Source organism: Columba livia, chromosome 12, assembly GCF_036013475.1.
Source record: "Columba livia isolate bColLiv1 breed racing homer chromosome 12, bColLiv1.pat.W.v2, whole genome shotgun sequence".
Classification (NCBI taxonomy): Eukaryota; Metazoa; Chordata; class Aves; order Columbiformes; family Columbidae; genus Columba; species Columba livia.
The window spans coordinates 14,931,344-14,937,690 of NC_088613.1; the positions used below are offsets into that span (position 1 = coordinate 14,931,344).

Sequence of the window (6,347 nt, forward strand, 5' to 3'; positions counted from 1 at the left end):
ATGTACAAGGGGGTTGCAGAGCATCTGCAGAGTTTGGCTTGGGGATGAACAGCTTGTGTGTGCTGGGGGGAAATTAAGATGGAAAAATGTGTTGGTTTCACTAAGGATTTGGGGGAATTTTCAAGGGGATGAGGACAGAGCATCCCTACTGCCTGACGGCTGGGTTGCATGGTGTCTCTTTGTCTTCATATATAGGGGTTCAGGAAATCAGGACATCTTCATCTCGTCTTGATTCTCGATACGGAAAAGATAGCTGACAATGGCAATAAAAATAACAGTAGGCAGTGGGAAAGGCCCAGCTCAAATCATGCCCTGTCAACAGCTTTGCAATCTGTATAAATATGAGCAGAAAGACAAACAACTCTGATTTCTCTTTAAGAATGTAAGTATCCATTGTCGTAGATTTAAATTAGGACATTTTACTTGTACTGTATGTAAATTCCTTCTTGGCAAATAACCCATGTCCACTAATGTATGTGTATTTTGGGTCTGTATAGTTTTGGTCTCTGTGAAATACAATGAAATTTGATAGCACACAGAAATACTTGCATGGGATGTCAAATTTTTTGTGTGTGCTTCTCACATATCCATAAAAGAGTTTACACATTTCTAATTACTCATTCAAAAAGAGACTTTACAGCACTTTTAAAAGAGAGCCAATTTTTTCCCTACTGTGTTCTGTTTTTACAGCTTGTGGAAAGCTTATTTAACGAAAGTTTAAGTAATCAGCGAAAGTCATTTCTGAGCAAAGACTGACAGATATGAAGCCTCTTTTCACACTTCATAAGAGGTGGAGATGGTAGCCATAAAATTTACAGCTGAATAGTACTGTGTTTAGCTTAAGTTATAGAATTATTAGTGTTCAGGCGTATGATAGATTTAGGGAGGTTAAGTATTTTCAGTGATTGTATATGCTTTGTGCAGAGCAGGGATGTGCAAGTTTTACTGTATGAGAGACCTGGCCATAGAGTGGTTGGCAATAAGTGACTTGTTCTGCAGGTCATGACCAATAGTGTATTAGAAAGAGCTGAATAAAAGAGGAAGAACTTGGCTGCATTATGAGACTGTGTAAGGAGAAATCTCCATTTCAGCTTGTATAAGTGGGCTTACCTTTTAGAGATAGTAATAGGCATTTGAGTGTGAATCTTTCTAAATATCATGAGGTGCCCAGATGCTACGGCAATGGGTAGCATATACAAATACTTAGAGCAACATATAAATAAGCAAACAAAAGCAGTTACTAATGGCATTTAAATGTTATGCTGTTTTTTTTTTGTTGCTGGGTTTTTTTTGGTTGTGGGTTTTTTTTGTTTGTTTGTGGGGTTTTGCATTTTTTGTTGTTGTTTGTTTTGTTTGTTCTTGTTGTTTGTTTGTTTGAGTACTTTAGATGTCACTGCTTACCCAGGAACAAACAGCAGAAAGGTTTTCATAGTTCTTCAAAAGAACATCAACTGTGTGAGCTGGAGTCCAGACATACTGCAGTTGCTTTGAGGTCTGCCATTGGCTTCAATAGAACAAGAACTAAATCAGGGAAACATCCTTCCTCCTTCTATCGTGGCAGCCAGGGCATCACGTTAACACAACAATGTGGCTCACCATACAACTTACATCAGTGTGCCGTTTAAATATGTGTAGTGTAATGTTTACATATATATTTTTAATTTGCTTTTATGTGAACCTAATACAGCCAGCCTCATAAAGCTGACTCTTGCACCAGAATTAAGCGGTGTCTTTGTAGCAGTTACTGGTTGTTCATAAATCACGGTGGCACTTTGTTACTGTCCATAAGCTTGTTTTTATGCTAAAGGTTTCAATCATTAAGATGTACAGTATTATCTCAGGCATAGTTTTAGTCCTAGAGAAATTGTGCTGAGGGGCTTTTGTACGTCTGACATTTGTGGGAAATGTGTGTGCACAGCGTGCTATGTGAAAGCTGAGCTGAGTCACGTGATACCATTAGCTGTTTATATTAATAAACATTTTAAATATACAGAAAATTCTCTTATGTATTAATGCAATGCAGGAAAAGTACTTCTCATTCCAGTTTGCAAATTCCCAATGTTTACCTCCAGTGTCTATTTCAACTCAATTTAAGGTTTTCTGGGTGTCGAACTCTTAGATTTCAGGTAAGAATCTCAATTACAAGCGAAGTGCCTTGATTTGTCAGACCCTACAGGTTTTCAGCTTCGGGTGTTAATACTGATGGTTCCTAAATCCTATTTAGTTGACTCTGAAAACTGTATTCGGGAGGCGTTCAGTGATCCTGCATTCAAATAGTTAATTTGCACTATGTTCTGTTAAAGAAAAGGAAAACTGTCACCCTGTCATTTCAGAGTCTGACACTAAGCTTGTCAAAAGAGACAGCTGTTAAACTGAATTACTGTTGACATGCAGAGAAACGGCCCTTGCCAGATGTAAAGGACATCTGCGGCAATGAAGTGGTACAGGGTGGCTTTTAAAATGTGGTCATACTGGTATTTGAATAGAGCGTCTATGGCATTAAAGCGTGGCCTTGACTCAGGCGCAGTTTAAGGCAGCGAACCAGAGCCAATGAGAAGCACAAAGAAGTGCTGATCTGTTGCTGTATCCATAACTTACGCATGAATATGAAACCAGTGCAGTGTCAAAGCTATTCAGCTCTTATCTTGTATCCAGGAGGATGTGGGTTTAAAACACAGTAGGAAATATTTTGTATTTCTGGGTCCTTGAATGTGCGGGTAGGTGAGGTGTAAATTCATAAGGTGGATTATACAGGGAATGAATAGAAATAAGTCTTCTTGTCTTCAGCGAGCAACTGCTCAGACAAGAATTGCAAAGGGCATTAAGCTCATGAAGTGAGGGCTGGATGTACCTCACCGGTGTTTCCGATAAGGCGTGCGCAGCGTGTGGGTGGGTGCTGGGGAGGTTTCCCTCAGCGAGGGGAGCAAATGCACATAGAAACTGCTGCACAGAGGGGCCTGTAAAATTTTGCCTGTGTATCTTAACACGATTTATATTAAAAAGTTGGAATACCCAGTTCATTTTGTGAAAAAATATGGATATTATGAATATTTTATAATCTAGCAATTGAACCAACAGTAGGGAATTCTGCACGTTGTATAAGAGTACGAGTCTTTGATTTGCATTTTTTAGGGTAGAAATAAAGCTGGTTTGGAAAAAATATATCAGTTAAGCAATTTTGCTAAATGTATGAAAAATGAAATGTTATGAGATGAAGCATGTATTCATTACAAAATTAAATTGATGTTTGAAGCTAAAAAAAAATACCCAGGCCAAACATCATTTTGAATATGTTAGCAGATCATATCTTGATGATTTATTTGTATGTTTAGTGGTGGCAGAAACCAAAGAGTTTGCCATCTGCGGGGAAGAAGGCAAATGATATTTTTAAATCATATAGGCTAAGCTGCTCCTTTCCACAGGAAAGCAACAACAACAACAGCAACAATTTGCTCTGGGCATCAAAAGTGCTGGCAGGGGCAGGTGTGAGAGGTGTTCTCTTCTTTGTCAGAGGTAAATTTCCTTCCCAAGCACCTGGGTTTCTCTGTGCAGAAAGGCTGATGTCAGTCGAGGTGGACTTGTTCCCCTACGCTTCCTTGAAGGGTGGTGGGAAGACCAAGGGCTCATTTAGAGCTTGAGATTATTTGAGCTGGTGCCCTGTATTGCTCTGAGAGCATCCCTTTACCACGGAGAGTGTTTAGCATCACATGATGTCCAAACTGCACTGCTACCGTTGCCCACCACTGCAACGCCAAGAGGTGGAGGTCTGTGCTCGTGGTCCAGCTGGACTGGCTCCAGGTTGCTGAAGAGATGCCTGGTAGTGAGTGATTTATGGAGGTGACTCTATGTGATGTGGAGGGCTGCTGGGTAGCGATGCTGCCAAATCTGACCAAAGGGCCCCTGCATGTGTCACCAGTGGTGCTCCCGCCGATCCATATGGCCGTGGTTGGCTGAATCTCAGCAAGATGTGGCTTCACAACTACAAATATCTGTGATCTAACAGAGCCCGTCCTGAAACCACAGCTGCTGGAGGTCTGCCATATACGAGGGAGGCAGTAAGTAGTGTCAGCATTTAACTACCATGGCATATGCAGCCAGCAGAGAGGAGCTGTTGTGTTTGTGCATCCTCCAGGAGTCGGGGACTTGTGTTTTGTCCTGGTCTGTGCTGGGAGGCTTTTGAGAGGAGCAGTCAGGATGACCACGCTCACTTCGGTTTGGAGCATGTGGGTACACTTTGGGTTTCAGGATGCGTCAAGAATAACCTTTCTATGGGGACGGTGTAGCTGCTTGACAGGAATTCAAAGGCAAACTAATGCCAGCTAGCACCTGGCTAACTCTGATGTGTGCTGCAAGCCATGTGTGTGAGGAAAACCTTGTTGATGGTATGACCATGTTCATGGTTGTGTTGTCAGATGGCTCATTTCTCACACGGTGGGGTTTGGTTAGATCTGGGTGACAAATACAGGAATGGAAATGTAAATAAAAATGTTGAATTAAAAAGTTTTGGATGGTGCTTGCCTAGCAGGACCACCACTATCTTAGGCGTGTGCTCTGGGGACCGCTGGAAGCCATGGGACACCATCTAGGAGCTTCCAGCCTGGTGGATTAAGGGCAAGACAGACCCAGGAGGAAATGACAATGATTTTCTGCCTTCTGAGCATGGCTTCCGTGTGTCGTTGTCTGTGCTGACCCAACAGCACCAGAACTGAAGTGTCTGCAAAGGCAGTGCCAGTGCAAAACCATTTCAAAACTGTGCTGGGATGGGGCTTGGGTGGCTGTCTTCACCCTGCCAACCTTACAGGAGTTATTTGGACTAAACATCAAATCCCTCTTCAGAAAGATGTTGAGTGCTGCAATAAAAAAGGCTGAAATCTCAATATCCACTCTTCGCTAGTTAGGTAAATCTGCAGCTCAGTGTCACAGGTTTTATCCAGTGTAGACTCACATATTTACACATGTTTAACTCTGCTGTATTTATTAACTTTTTGCAAACAAACACAAGGTGGAACATGTAAATAAACAGGAAAAAGCTTATTATTAGATGGCAGGTTTTTCTGTGATAAGTCTTACAATATTGTCATCAGTTTATTAAAACTTACAATGAAAAACGTGTTTCACCTAATCTAAGCTTTTTTCATACAGCTTCTGATTTTGATTGACATGAAAATAAAATAACTAACCTATAAATTATAATGTATGATTTAAATGATGTGTAAATGTATTATTTGTGAGACATTGCAAGGATCATCGGTGTGCAACATACGTAATTTTCAGAAAACAAAAAATATTTTATGAAGTTAATAATAAGGCAGAATGCAGCTCTCTTTTTGAATATTCTTACTGGGTGCTTATATTAATTTTAATAATCAAACAATCCTGCAAAAAAATCTCTATGTCAACAGCCATTTGAACTTCATCATGTAATCAGTCCCAGGTCACAAACTGAAATATATACATTCTTCTCAGAAACCCATCCCAGCTTTGTGAGTTGTCAAGTGAGAAAATTTCTGTTATTGAAGTCACCTCAAAATTCATGTTTGTTAATATGTTCCTACTCACCTGTTTGTTGATGTTGGAAATTATGGTTGATGATGGAAAGGCATTTGTCATGTTTTCCAAGCCAAGAAATGAAAGTTGGTGAGTTTTGTGTGCTGATGGGGCGATGCTCCCAGCTCGCCGGGTACCGACGTGGTGAGCAGGGCTGCGTTATTGCAGCTGGAGATCTACCCCGAGCTTTAATTCCCCATTTCAGTATCGCAGACAGCATGGAAACTGGGTCACTGACAAACAGAAAATAATACACAATGGCTCATTATAATCCATCCGCTTGCTTGGGAAACCAGAGATTTCCAGAGAGGGGAAGGACTCCTTGTTACTTTTGAAATACCATATTTCAAATTGGGGTTTCTAATTCAGCTTTTATGTAGCCTCATAGATGTACATCACTGTAAGAATGTTCTCACACAAATGGAAATTATTCTATCCAAGATCATCAGTGCTCAAACTTTGCTCAGTAAGGCCACCTTATAGTGGTAGTGCTTGGTGAGTACTTAAATTGGACTGTACAAGTCCTGTAGTGGGAGATGTGGCTGTTGCCCCTAGACATGTGCAGTGTGCAATGAGTTAATAACATGTTTCAGGTTACATTTAAGTCCATAGTATAAATGACTAATTTATTTCTTGAATTTAGCATTTCCCCTGCTTAGATTGTGATTTCTATGAATATTTCCCTGCATAAATGTATTTATTTTTATTTTTATTTTTATTTTTATTTTTTTTCCCTCTTCTTTTGGTAGTAGAAATGGGAGAAATATGTATTTGCAAACCGACGTGGCTGTTACCTTTCC

General features: G+C 40.3%; 1 long non-coding RNA gene across 2 annotated transcripts in view; it reads right to left on the reverse strand.

The window, feature by feature from the left end:
• Positions 1–6,044, reverse strand: part of LOC110355990 (uncharacterized) — a 31,765-nt gene extending 25,721 nt beyond the window's left edge. Inside the window, exon 1 of one of the 2 annotated variants that reach the window (XR_010475702.1) lies at positions 5,560–6,044. This is a non-coding gene — a long non-coding RNA (uncharacterized LOC110355990). The remainder of the gene's footprint in view (positions 1–5,559) is intronic. The other variant, XR_010475703.1, reaches the window with a different exon arrangement.
• Between the last annotated feature and the right edge of the window lie 303 nt (positions 6,045–6,347).